At 33.7% G+C, this 14,526-nt stretch overlaps 1 protein-coding gene across 13 annotated transcripts in view; it reads left to right on the forward strand.

Annotated features, from left to right (window-relative positions):
- LRFN5 (leucine rich repeat and fibronectin type III domain containing 5) overlaps positions 1–14,526 on the forward strand; it is a 268,041-nt gene that overhangs the window by 206,708 nt on the left and 46,807 nt on the right. For 3 of the 13 annotated variants that reach the window (XM_054690092.1, XM_037503243.2, XM_037503248.2), the window contains one exon: positions 9,174–9,216. The exons of the other annotated variants lie outside the window; for them this stretch is intronic. The gene's annotated coding sequence lies outside the window, so the exon portion shown is untranslated. The remainder of the gene's footprint in view (positions 1–9,173; positions 9,217–14,526) is intronic. 13 annotated transcript variants of the gene reach the window in all.

Below are 14,526 nucleotides of genomic sequence, written 5' to 3' on the forward strand. Positions count from 1 at the left end.
ACTGTGCTATGGCTATAGACAGTTATATAACATGTTTCCTATTTTGTGTAAGGACTCAAAATTGTGCAGGAGTTCAAATAATCCAGGTCTGAACAATTTAAACAGATTCCTGTGTTTAGAAATAGAGTACTTGTCAAGTACTTTGAAGTCAAATAGCCTTCATAACTTTAAATAGGGGTAAAAGTAGTCAAGGGAGCATTAAAAACTAATGGGTGAATAAATGAGGTGGAGAGAAAAAGATTTTGGAAATGTAGACTGAAATCTTTGGAGTTCATATTAAAGTAATGATTCCAGATGAAAGTAATGGGTCAGCCATAAATAATGTGTAATCAAAAAATAATTTTAATAAGGTTTAAAAAAAGCTTTTTTAAGCCCTTGAAAATGTGGCTTTCACTCACCCCCAGAATTCATTGAATTGAAAATATGACAATACGACTGTTCAAATCTCGAGATGAACTTAGAAATTAATAACCTTCCATCTTAAAACATCACAAAAGACATAAAACCCTCTTAAGTACAACCTGTTTACTTGGAGTAGGGGGAAGGGAACTGGCATATATTTCTGCAAACTCAAACGTTTGTTTTAGCTTTACATTCTATTTAAGTTGAATTGTCATGCTTACATTATTCATAGAACATGAATCTCTCTGGAAAATGGGATAATATTGTTTGATAACATTTTCTAACATATGTTACTAGCAAAGAGACTCCTTTTTCATGGCAATTGCTCTAAGTACGGATTATTTACATCTACTCACAGAGCAAACGTATTTGGAATGCAAGAAGTAAAAGGAAACTGTACATATACTTCATAGTATACATGCATGTTTATGTATGTATATATGTGGCATGTGCACATGCATTTGTGTGTTCATGTATATGCGTGGGTGTATTTGTTGCGGGATATTAAATGTTCATTTTCAGTTATCACTGATTTGTGAAATAGGGCGCAAAGCTGAGGAAAAAGAGAAAGTAATTATATTCTAAGGCAATCTTACAACAGCTGAGATCAGATCTTACTGAAATTGCTTATAGCCACAATCTTGGGTCTGGTGGGATTTATAGTCCTTATTCTGTGATTCTTTGCCTTGGTTTTAAGTGCACTATTGCACCTAAACAGACGCACACATAGAAATAGGGATGTCTCCAAGATGGGCATTCTTTTCACTTCTTTTTGTTGTGTTTTTTTTTTTTTTAATTTCAGTATTATTGACATGTAACACTGTGTAAGTTTAAGGTGTACAAGATGTTAATGTGATACATTTATAAATTTCATCTTTCCCATCTTGTGCAATAGCCCTTTTCTTGCTTGAGATCTACAAAGTCAGTAATTTTCCTGTTCAGCCTGTGCCTTCCAAAGGAAGGGGGAGGGCAGCATGGTTCAGAGTGAAAAGACAGCAGCACGTGCAGCCCTTTTTTGTCAGGGGTAGGATGGGTGAAGTTGCTTTGAGAGGCTAACTAGACCTGAGTGATTTTGCCAGCTACCTACCCAGGATTGCTCTAGAGAAAGGAGACCCAAGCAGGGCTCCCTAGGGAGCAGAAATGCAGATGCAGATTATCCCAGTTTAGTTTCCCAGGCCAGGGAACTTGGAAGTGGAAGACCTTAGAGAGTCTTTTAAGAATTCTCACCCACACTCCACAAGAACACCAGCATTTGAAAAATCTCGGCAGTAACGGTTTGTTAGAAAAGCTTCCATGCCCTGCAGTTAAGACAAATCTAAACCTTTCAGAGCCAATTCCCTGCCCAGGGGTGAAATGGTGACACTGAGACAAGGGCCATGTGGAAAGATGCTCCAGGACATTATCTACTCTTCTCTTCCCCCTAGTGCCCTTTGCCTGTCCTGAGATGGTGTGTGGGAGAGCCTGGAACCAGATTGGAAACTAAGCTATTACACTGAAAGGATGGAATTTTGTTAACTAGAGGCAGCTTGAAAGTTACAGAATCTGGCCAAATTATCAACCAGCTATAGAGATAAATATACAGTTACTTGTAATCGGAGATAGTGAATGATATTTGTTGGGTAAAGACGGAGAGGCTAAGCCAAAAAGATAGGATAGGAGTCTTTTTTTTTTAAGTTATTAAGCCAGAGGCATGTTTAAAATATTTATTCCCTGAAGATGTACCCTCTGTGTCTTACAGATAAATTTCTATGTTTAAAGATTTCTGCTTTAATATAGTTAAAATAATTTATCTGGGAATTTATAAAGTGATATTCAGCTTTGGAGTTTCGAAGGCAGACCAGTGAAAAATAAATGCTTGTATAATTCTAATTGAATTCTGTCTTACAGGTCAATTTTTCATCAATGTTGAAGAGGTAGGAATTATGTATGCCTATGCAAAGGTATACACATGGCATTAGCATATATACAGTGACAATTTTTGAAAAAAAATCATGCCTCATCTGAAAATGATATAGGATCCAATAGATGAGTTGTTGTTTTTGTTTTTTAAAGATTGCATTTATTTATCCATACAAGAACTGGAGTACAGGCCGGAGGTGCGGGGGGTGAGAGGATTCACCAGAGAGAGCGGGGAACAGAACAGGCAGATCTACTGAAATACATGGCTGAGGGGAGCAGTGGGCAAGACAGGGGAGGTCTACTGCACCATGTGGGTTGCTCCCTGCCAGCCAGGAATCACTTGTGCTTCAGTGCCTGGCAATAGCTTGATAGCACTGTCTTTAACCCCTGCGCCACCAGAGAGGCACCTGTGTGTTTTTTTCACATTATAAAGCACATCAAAATGTTGAAAAGGTGAAATAGGTAGGTGTATGCTCATTACTAGTTCACTTACAATGTAATAAAGCTTTTTTTTACAATCCCATAAATAGCCAATATGAATTTTGTTAATTTTTTTCATTATTCATTACTGAGGCCAAATCAAGAAAAACTTGAATCATGTATGAGCTTTATCTCTTTTGATGATCTTTCAAAAATATAACAACTGGTTTTACCTTTCAATGTTTTGCATTCCATTTTGGGAAAAACAAAACAAAACAAAACATGGCATAGACAATAACCTGGTCGCGCCTACCCAAGGGAGATGTGAGATATTTCAACTGAAAAGGACTGACACGGAATGGGCCACATCATATGAGACTACAGACCCACAGGGATTTGTCTTTGTCGTTTTCTTTCCTCCAAGAACCTATTCCAATATCTGCCACCACCATCTAAGCTAGTAGTGAATTTATTTCTAATCTCTGCATTTAGAGTTAGGAACAAAGATGAAATCAGAAATTTAAGTAAAATAAGTTTAAATAAAAAAAAAATAAGTTAACATAAAAAAGTATAGAAACAGTAATGTCTCTCTTCTTCCTGATACATATGTCCTGTGTTGTCTCTGTGGTCTAGTCCTTTGCGTATTGAAAGAAAATAAGATGATGGTGTAGGGGTAGTGAAGAAGTAGAGATAAGAAAGTAAGGTTAAAATAAGTTATTTCTAGGCATAGCACTAATTTTGAAAAGGTCATTAAGTGATGATTGCCTAATGAATGTTTAATAAGTTTGTAAATAAAAAAATTAGCTTATATCAGAATCAGATGGGAGATGTAGACTTCTAGGTCATGGCAATGTTAGAAATACCAGTAATCAGGAATGTGTTAGCCTCTAACCATTAAATATGTGACTGGAAACCTTTATTTTAGGAGAAAAAAGGGAAAGTGATTTTCAAAATATCATAATCTATTTGTTTCACTCTCAGGCGAGCTAGGTTATTGGAGAATATAATTGTTGTTTGTTTTATTCAATATTGACACTCGATGACTCCAAATACTCTATATTCTATAGAATGGAGCTTTAATTTCATAAATTAGCAAAATGTCATGTATCCTTAATTTCCATTTTCTCATTTTAATTGTGGAAAACAGTGAATACATTTCCTATTTGAGTACATGTGAGGTCCTAGACAAGTTTCTTTGGATTTCAATAATTTTTTAAAGTGGAGGCTTTTTTATGAAAAATGAAACATTTTCAATTTTTTTTGTATCTTAAGAAATATGTAATTTTAAGACAATGTAACAGTAACAACATCAATAGCAATGTATGTGTTAATCATACAGTATTTCTCTCTTTTTATATTCACCTATTGTATTTATCAATATTTCTTGCACCCCAGGTGGCAACCATCTTGTATTTTTTTTTTCTGCTGCTGTGCCATGTTTTCCATTCAGGCAAGGTCAAATCTTTTTTTTTTTTTCCAAAGTATATGCATTTAAGGACTACAAACTCAGGCTAAACATGAACCGTTTTACTTTATAATAGCAACTACTATGAAATTTGTGAAAAAGAGATAATTCAAGTCACCTTAGCTATTTCTCTGGAAGGACCTTAACAAAGAGCAGCTTTTTTCTTTCTGTATAAATGCCTTGTGAACTTACTGCTATACTCTTGCTGAGGTCTTCCGATTGAACTCTCCTGGTTTCAACTAATTCAATTCCTAACCAGCAGGTATTGTTAAAGCATGCTGTGTGCACATATTTCTAGCTTTGATAATACAGAGAGGAACAGGCAAATAGTCACCAAATCAAGATAGGCACATTGTTCTTGCTTTAAATAGTCACATCATCCTGGCATTCTGTTTCTTTTTAATTTTTTTCCTTTTTTCATTCATTCATATATCCCAATCTGTAATTTAAGTTTATGATTGCTTGAAAGGGTGATTAGCTTATGTTCATTATTATGGCAGACATCTTGGAAGTGTGAATTAATTATATTACTCTTTCTTAAGAGAAATACTCAATAAACTACTTAATGGTTCATGATGTCCTGAAAAATGTGGATGAAAGTGAGTCAGTCTGGTAGGCTGAATGCACAAACTTAAACATGATACAAAATCTTTGTATACTTTTTCCTTACCACTGTAAAAGTACACTTCTTACTAAAGAATTCAAGCAATACACATGTTAGTTAATGACTAAATATATCTAAATGCCTTATTCTCTCATAAAAGAAATTAATATTAATGCTATTGGTAAAATTTCTTTTGTGGTTATTTTCAAACAAGCTATTCCAAAAAAGACATTCAGGCAATGATGCCATGGAATAAATTCTATCATTATTTAATCATACCTATTAAATATTTCAGTAAAATAATGTGCACAAAACATCAAAATTACAACTGTAGAATGTAAACTGTTTTATTGTTGCTGAAGTGCAATTTAAAATAACCTTTAAAGAACTCTGGTATACCACTTCCAGGCATAAATATTTTCTGTGTGCATCAATAATGAATATTATTTTTTCCCTTCATCCCTTAAGTAAGGAAAGTTGCAACCTTGCCATTGTATTATCTTAAAGGCCAACCAAAAGAGCCAAAAAGTCATATCCCTTAGAGGACTGGAAGGCAACTAAAATAATTCTAAGTGAAAACATTGCTATTTAATTTTTACACAATTAGCTCTTGTTGATAGAAATTGCTTTAATATGTGATTTGTTTAGTGTACAAAGTTTGGGATAAAACTACTTTTGAATCAATGTAAGAATGATGATGAGTGTATTATATTTTGTAATACAAATACACAGTATAAAAGTATGGGATACTTATTTTAGGCATTAGAATTTAAATTGTATTCCAGGGCCTCCCTGGTGGCCTGGGGGTTAAGTCTCAGTGCTATCACCACTATGGCCTGAGTTTGAGCCCTGTCCAGAGAGCCAACCCACATAAAACCTCTCCTGTCTCTCTTGGGCTCCCCTCAGCAGTGCATTTCATGGATTCGCCTGTTCTGCTCCTCACTCTGTCTCTGGTGAATCCTCTCACCCACTGCACCTCTGGCCTATACCCCAATTCTTGTATGCATAAATACATAAATCTTATTTTATTTATTTTTTTAAGATTTATTTATTTTTTTATGCAAGATCCGGGGTACAGACCAGATGTATGGGAGGGTGAGAGGATTCACCAGAGACAGAGCGGGGAACAGAACAGGCAAACTGACGAAATACACTGCTGAGGGGAGCAGCGAGTGAGACAGGAGAGGTCTGCCACACCATGTGGGATTCTCCCCGGCCGGCCGGGATCGAACCAGCGCTGCAGAGGCTGCAGACAGCTTCACAGTGTGGGGCTCAACCATCTGCGCCATCGGGGAGGCCCAGTAAATAAATTTAAAAAAAAAATCCAAATGCTAGTATCCAAGAGATCTGTATGTATTTGAGAAACTACAATCAATGATAGTATAGGGCCTTCCCGGTGGCGCAGCGGTTGAGCGCTGGGTTGCGTAGCTGCCCGCAGCCTCTGCAGCTCCGGTTCGATCCCCGGCTGCTCCCCGGCCACCAGAGGAGGGTCCCACATGGCGCGCAGACCCCCTCCCGCCGCCCCCTGCTCCCCTCAGCAGTGTACTTCGGTCCTTCTGCCTGCTCTGCTCCCCGCTCTGGCTCTGGAATTCTCTCACCCTCCCGCGCTTCTGATTGTACCCAGTGCATGTATAAATAAATAAAAATAAATCTTAAAAAAAAAGAATTTATTAAAAAAATAGTATATACATGTAGCAGTATAAAAATGAAAAAACTTTCTTCCGCAGTGGCAAAATAAAACTATTTATATAGAATGGAAATAAATTATTAAATAAATAGGAAGATTAAGTGTAAGTGAATAATTCCACTGTGATATTTCAATATTTTTATATGCCATTATAGAAAATATATAAAGATGCTGTCTCTTGTAGTCTTTAGAAAACCTAAATATGTAAACTACTGGAGGCATGCTTTATAACAAAGAAAATAGTTTTACTGGATGGGGCACTAGTTCTAAAACTAGGACTCTGAAGACACATTACCTTCTTTTTCAATTTCAAAAAGCTCCTGTCTGCTAGAGAAGAGGGTGCTGAATGCAAGTATGTACTCATGCAATCCAATGTTTTGCATTATTTTGCGTTTGCTTCTTCTACTCACTGGTGTATTTTAGAGATCATGATTCACAAGGATCAATGATTTGATTGTTTCCATTATATGAATATATGTCACAATTTCTTTTTTTAAGATGTATTTATGTATACAAGAACTGGGATATAGTTCAAAGGTGTGGGGTGTGAGAGGATTCACCAGAGACAAAATGGAGAGCAGAACAGGCAGATCTACTGAAACCCACTGCTGAGGGGAGCAGCAGGTGAGACAGGAGAGGTCTGCTGTGTGGGTCAGCTATCTGTTTGGGGATCAAACTCATGTTACAGTGGCTGATGATAGCTTGATAGTGCTGTGTCTTTAACCCCTGTGCCACCAGGGAAGCCCTAAATGACAATTTCTTGATGTATACTCTCATGATTCTGTGAATTTTTTTTTTTTTTTGAAATTGCAGCTATTGGGAATAAATCTATTTAGCACATACTTGTACAAGTCTTTTTGTAAACATATGTACTCATTTCTCTTGAATATCTACTTATAAGTTTTTGATAACAGGGTAAGCAGATGTGCTGGAACAACCTCATATCACCTCATTAATGCTGTTAAATTTTTAAGAATTTTATTACAATTATATAAGTTTACACTTAAAGTATATTAGAAAGAATGCATTAATTCTCAAAACTCATCAGACCTTAATTGGTTTACTGTTTTAAATTTATTTATGCTATTGAGATTAATTTATATCTTGTATATCTGTATGGTACAAATGCTATAATGAGCTGTGCCTTCGTCCATCTTTTTCTCCAACGCAGCATTCAGTAATGTATCTATAAATACGAAACCAGATATGATGAGAAAATTTAGAACTTAGACTTTGGTAATCTTCACAAATTAAGGACTCACCATTTGCTTTTTGTTTGTCAAGACTTAAGAAACTTAAAGAAAAAATGATACACATGTAGATTAAACTTTAAAACATGTCAAAAGTACAGACATTACGTTGTGGAAAATCACAAAAACTCAAAAAAAATCTGGTATTCCGGACTGTTATATGAGTCAATAAGTAAGTGTCACAGTCATCAATGAAATAATGGCAAACATCTGTTTCACTTATGCCTTGTTGGTGAAGGTAACAAAAAACGTAAAACAAAAATATCAATAAATACTCGTGTCACAGTTGCACTTGTTTATTAGTTGCAACCACAAATTAGCAACAGTTACAAAACATCCTTTCATTAAGAGAAATTAATTACAGAGAATTTATAATAAATCAAATTGTGTATTTAGTATTACTTGGCATTATTTGTACATCGCACATACATGCATGTGTACATTGGTTACTAGATATAATTTATATCATCAGAATTTATAATAATTTTTTCAATGTACTGACATGCGTACATTTATTTTTTAAGAGCTGGTTGTTAAACATTTGCCAACAAACATCTTAGAAAACTAATTAATTTGAAATTAACTGCTAAAGTGTTAACTGTTTTCTTAAGTGGATATATAATGTTTTGTTACCATGAGGAATATACATCTTCTCTAATATTGTTATTCTTTTTAAAATGGTAGCCATTTTATTGTTTTTAGTATTATAATGTGATTTTAATTTATACTTCCTGTTGCAAATTATGTCGTTTTTTTATTTGCAATTTGTATATGTTCTATAATGAAGTGTTTGTACAAGACATTTATGATCTAAATGAATTTTTCTCTTTTCTAATCAATATGTGACAGTTTTTATGTTATGAATATAATTACTTTTGAAGACATATGCATCTTAAATGCTTCCTCTCAGTCTGTCGTTTGACAAAAAAATACCATTTTCCTCCAGTTTTGACGTATAGTTGTTAAATAAAAATCATAAACATTAGGACATATAATATGATTTGATACATGTGTGTGTTGTGAAATGAATACCAATATCAAGCTAATTAACCTATCACCTCATGGCGGTTACCATTTATTTTTGTGGTGAGAACACAAGTTCCACTCTTTCAGCAAAATTCAGTTATACAACACAGTATTGTTAACTATAGGCATCATATGTGACAAATAATTCAGAGTGATTTTGATGTTGGGATGAGATGAAGATTTTGTTGAGTTCACGATTAAATTAAAAACCATTACCAACATTTTTAAAGACAGCTTAGCAATGCCAACATTACATTCTTTACTGCTTAAACTCTCTGCCAGTCATTACACATAATTATGATATGCTGACAATTTGGCTCTCTGAAAAAAAGAAATCTCTGATTGTTAGCATTTGCTGATATTGATGATTCACCTATCATGTCTGGTTTTATTACTAATAACTTAATAATCCATTCACAGTATTTCACAGTTGTCTCCTGAAAATGAATACAAGCCTGCAACAGTGAGTCTACTTGCATTTTTGAACATTGATGAGTTGTTAAACAAAATATTCTTTAAATAAAAGTAATTATATTTGAGGTAAAGGGATTTGAATTTAGTTTATTTCCCATATTTCAGATGTGAAATTAATAGCCTTAGGACTTATGCAGGTCAAATTAGAAATAAACATGCTGACTATTTGAATGTACATTCATTTCATATACTATTAGCTTAATTGAATTATTGTATGTTTTTAGTAACTCTTGGAAAATGTTTATGGGGATTATAAGTATTTAATCCAGTAAAGTTTAAGTTAGAAGATGGGTTAATGAGCTGTCATTAGACATAATATTTTAAAATAGTTTAAAAACATGACAGAATTACTATAGTATATTCAGTACAAAAATCATTAAGGTATTTTATTAGAAAATATTTTATATATTTAGTGATTGTTCAGCATTCATTACATGTATTTACACTAAACAAATGTATGTATACATAGTCAATATATACACATAAAATGTACATAAAATATATTATCCACTCTACATATTTATATGTATGCGTTTTATATATTGTTGTTAAAGAAATTTTTCACATGTAAGATTTATAATTACTTTTTCCATTTTTCCTCTATTTTTCCAATATTCTACATTTTTTGTAACTGTATTTTATTCTGTGATTTCAAATCTGATATATAATTTTGCATGCGGAAATGAGAAAGGACTTATTGTTGCTCAAGGATACTATATAATATAATTTTAAAATCTGAGGTTATTGCATGTAACTGGAAATATCATTTAATCAATAATCAATGATAAAAAAAATTGCAAAATACACAATAGTAAAAAGTATTCAATATTACTCATACATTCATATAGCCAATTGTTCATTTATTTCTCTAAATTTTATAATCTACCAAAACCCATTTTTTAAAATCTACTTCTTTAATAGGGAAAATATGTATATGGATTCATGCATACTCACAAAATTAATGTATATAAAAGAATGCCTACTGTGTTACTATGTATACGTAACATTCAAAACAGGCAAAACTATATGTTAGAAGTAAGGGTAGTGGTATAGAAGTGGAGGGAGTAGTATTCTATGGTTTGATCTGGAATCTGGTTACATACATGTGTTTATTATGTGAAAATTTATCGACTGGCACACATGGCTTCTATACTTTTCTGTGTGTATATGTCTGTTGGTAGAAGGCTCATGATAGTAAAATTAAGGTGGCAGCAAAATTTCTCCTTTCTGGAGGATCTAGGGGAGAATCTATTTCCTTATTTATTGAGATTCATAGGAAAATTCAGTTTCAAAAGGATGTAGGGCCATGATCCCATTTCTTTGCTGTTTATAAGGTGGGGGTCATTCCTAGGTTCCAGAGGCCATCCATATTCCATGGTTCATGGCCTCTTTCTTCCATCTTCAAAGCCAATAACAGAGGGTTGGGTCCCTTTCATGCTTCAAATCTCTCCTGTCTTTTCTTGTAGGTTTGCAGCTCTCTCTCTCTGATCTCCTTTTCTGCCTTTCCTTTCTACTTTAGAAGGCCCAGGTGATTACATTGGACTCACCCAAATATTCAAGGCTAATATATCTTTTTTTTTAAGATTTATTTTTTATTTAGACAAGTGCTGGGGTATAGGCCAGAGGCGCAAGAGGGTGAGAGGATTCACCAGAGACAGAGCGGGAACAGAACAGGCAGACTGACAAAACACACTGTAGAGGGGAGCAGCAGGCGAGACAGGAGAGGTCTGCCACGCCATGTGGGATTCTCACTGGCTGGCTGGGATCGAACCCACGCTGCACAGGCTGCGAACAGCCTCACAGTGTGGCGCTCAACCACCTGCGCCATCAGGGAGGCCCTAATATATCTTTTTTTTAGGGTCGTAAGTTTACTTTAATGTGCAAAGTACATTTTATTGTATCAGGTAATAAATCCATGGGTGCTAAGTTCTATGGCTTAGTGGCTGCCATTATTCTGCCTACTATAGTGTTAAGCTTCAAATTAAAACTTTCCACAAAAAATTTTAAAAGCCATGTCCAGACAATAGTGACTCAAAAAAAATTATTTTTCTGTACAGCCTTCCTTGAGTGCTACATTTGCCCTCCAGCTTCCTGAGGCTCATAAACTATCAGTGATCAGTGAAAGTGAATCTGATATCCTTTTAAAAAATGTTTAATTAAGCCTGGAAAATCCTGACTACAATCTTCCCACGTGGGGAATCATAATATGCATTAATGTACAAAGTTTCTGAAATAATCTGTAATAAACTTGATTTCATTAGTCCAGTGTTTCCCAAGTATATTTGTACATGAAACATAAGTAAAATTGTCCTGTAAAAGTCTTAACATCACTCATAAGAAGTAATTTTCTTGATCTAGATATTGAATATGACTCTTTAAATCATTCAAATTATTTTTCTAGATATTAAATGTGACTCTTTAAATCATTCAAATTATTTTTTGTCATATACTTACTATATATTACTACATACTGGCAGGTGTGCTAAGTGTGGTAATGAAGGCCTTTCTTAGACCTCTCCAGATGATGCATTGCAGCCACACTTATCTCCTGAGAACATTGGTTGCTCATCTGCTTCTTTCCTCTTCCCTGTCTTTCTGAATGTTCATTCACTCACTCAATTTCAAGTGATAAACTCCTATCCATTCTTCAAGAACCACCTCAGATATCACCATCTCTGTAAAGATATCCCTGTCTCTTCCCGCTAGAATTATGTGTTTTCACCCTTCATAGCTATTTATAGTGTGTTCATAGATGTGAATTTATTTTGCTTGTGTGTTTTGGCTTAAGGAGAAGCAGTATATATGCCATGGCATAGTATAGAAATAGCTCCCTATCCATCCTCCCTGATTTCTAAATTGTTATTTATTCACCTTTAGTAAGTGAATACTATATTCCATTTACTTAGGAGACTTGAGAAAAAAAAAAAAACTGGCAAATGTCAAGACAACTTTATTAGAAGATTTTAGTTTGTTACAAAATGATAATTTCATTTATCATACTTAATTAGTAGTTAGTTATATGATTGACACGGCCACCACTTTTCCAAATTAGATGTTGAGCTTCTCAGTGATGAGGGAGGAAGCTCTGACTTATAGCAATTATTGTGTATGACACATACATAATATGTGCTCCTTAAAAATATGACTAATGAGTGATTAATACAAGTGATGGGTAGAATAAGGATAGGGTTAATATGTTAGGTAAATAAATCCAGTCAAATAAGTCTGCTTCAAAACCTACTGAATGTTTTCTTATTTTAAAGAATGTTTGCATCAAAGAAAAATACCACTTTAAATGCCTATACTTAGGACTCAAAATTGCCACCTCTTATTATTACCACTGGGTCATATTAAAGTCTCTTAAATCAGTAGATATTATGGAATGAAGTACCATTCAAAAGTGTTTATACTCATTATAATAGGACAAAGAGTTAAGCAACTTATTAAAATGAGTAATATTTAATTTCTCTGTGATACAGCTAATATTTTATTTCTTTATTCTCTGGATTCATTTCAGTTATTAATTTCAATTCCATTAGCTTTCATATCACCTCAGTCTGTTACAGTATCATACGTTCACCTTTATTTTTACAGTCCACAATTATGGAACAATCCTGTGACTTTTACATCATACCTGCTCCATATCTGAGCCCACTTCTGAAAGTTACATCCAGGAAGACAATTTATTACATCTAAAGTGTCCTTTTAGTATTTTAGGAAAAATACTGAAGTGTTACCAGATGAACACATCCAGCATGTCCTACAATAAACAAGTAGGTAGAAATGAGGAATATAATTAGAACAGAGGAGAAAAGTCTCTGTGGTTTTTCCAAGAGAGTAATAGTAAATACGTTGTTGAAAGTTATTATTAGAGCTTGACTTTTTTGTTTTAATAAAATTAATATAAATTTTAAAAGATGAACTATTTTATTGGTATCAAATTATAGTACAGAATTTTCCTAATCCAGTGATAAGTTTTGATATTGTAGCTGTTGTTTAAAACGAAATGGTAAAAACTGTGTAAAACAACAAACCTAGAGAACAATTCTTATCAGAGACCTTTCAAAGCAGGCTTGGAATCCTACATTATGAATTATATTTTGGCAAATGTACTACTCATTTCACATGGAAAGCATTTTAAATGTGATTTTTGTTATGTGTATAAATATCATAAATATACTGATTTTGCAGACAAGCCTATCTTCAAATATAAGAACAAAAGTGTAAAAAGCTGGACTTTTGATTATGTTACACATGGTGTTTGTATTTTTTGCATAAAATGTAGATACAAAATTTCCCCAATATGGAAAAATAATTTTGTGAAAAATTAAAAACACATCTAAAGGAACTGTTTTACATAAATGAATTTAAATTAAACAGGTTCAGCTATTTAATGTGGAAACTTATGGCAGTTGTTTCATTTTCTGAAGCTGTTCATAACAAGTGTTATTTAATAAAAATACTATACATGCAATTTTTAGTGTAATTTTCATGAGCAGATCAGGTCGCTTAATATACCAAATGCCGTGCAAAGCTGATTAAGAAACATCAATTTACATTACATGGGCAGTTTATTAGAATTGCAAATTTAAATGCAGGCATTTGACAGCCTCAGCCTTCCCACATAATAAACCAAAACTGATGGTCTGTTGCACTTAAGAAAAGTTAGAAATTAGGATGTTTTATTAACGATTGAGTTCTAACATAAAAGCCAATGCCTAACTTGATCCCATCTTGGGCAATGGCTTTTATTGTCAGCACTGCTGTAAATTAATGCAGGAAAAGAAAGAAAACCTCTGTGGAATTTGTGATATCTTCGCTTTCCAGTTTGGTACACATTACATTTTCTTTTGTACTGCAGATTGTGGCTATATCTGTACCCTATATTACCATTTACTGTAAGTTATAATGACCAATGCACCATTTTCAAACTTCTCTTCTTCCTATTATTAGTGTGATATTATTTGAATGTGCCTCTTACAAGAGTAAGATGATTTTTTGTTAATTTACTTTCAGAAGTTGACAAATGATAACATAATCAAATGTTCTATTCTCTATTTTTATATTCTGAATCAAAGATACATATTCGAAGTAAGACAACTTCTAATACATCACCTTGATCAGAATGAATTCAGAATTATTAACAGTCTATAATACATGACTTTTCAGCATGTGAAGCTATTTTTCTTTTATTATATTGATTTATCAGTTCTCAGGTAGTTCACTATTACTGTTTCCTAACCTTAATCTCAACGTCTTGAAAATATATGCAGCTAATTTTGAAAAGTATCCAGACTTT

The sequence above is a fragment of the Talpa occidentalis genome, unplaced genomic scaffold (assembly GCF_014898055.3).
Source record: "Talpa occidentalis isolate TD23 unplaced genomic scaffold, MPIMG_talOcc4v2.1 talOcc4.11, whole genome shotgun sequence".
Classification (NCBI taxonomy): Eukaryota; Metazoa; Chordata; class Mammalia; order Eulipotyphla; family Talpidae; genus Talpa; species Talpa occidentalis.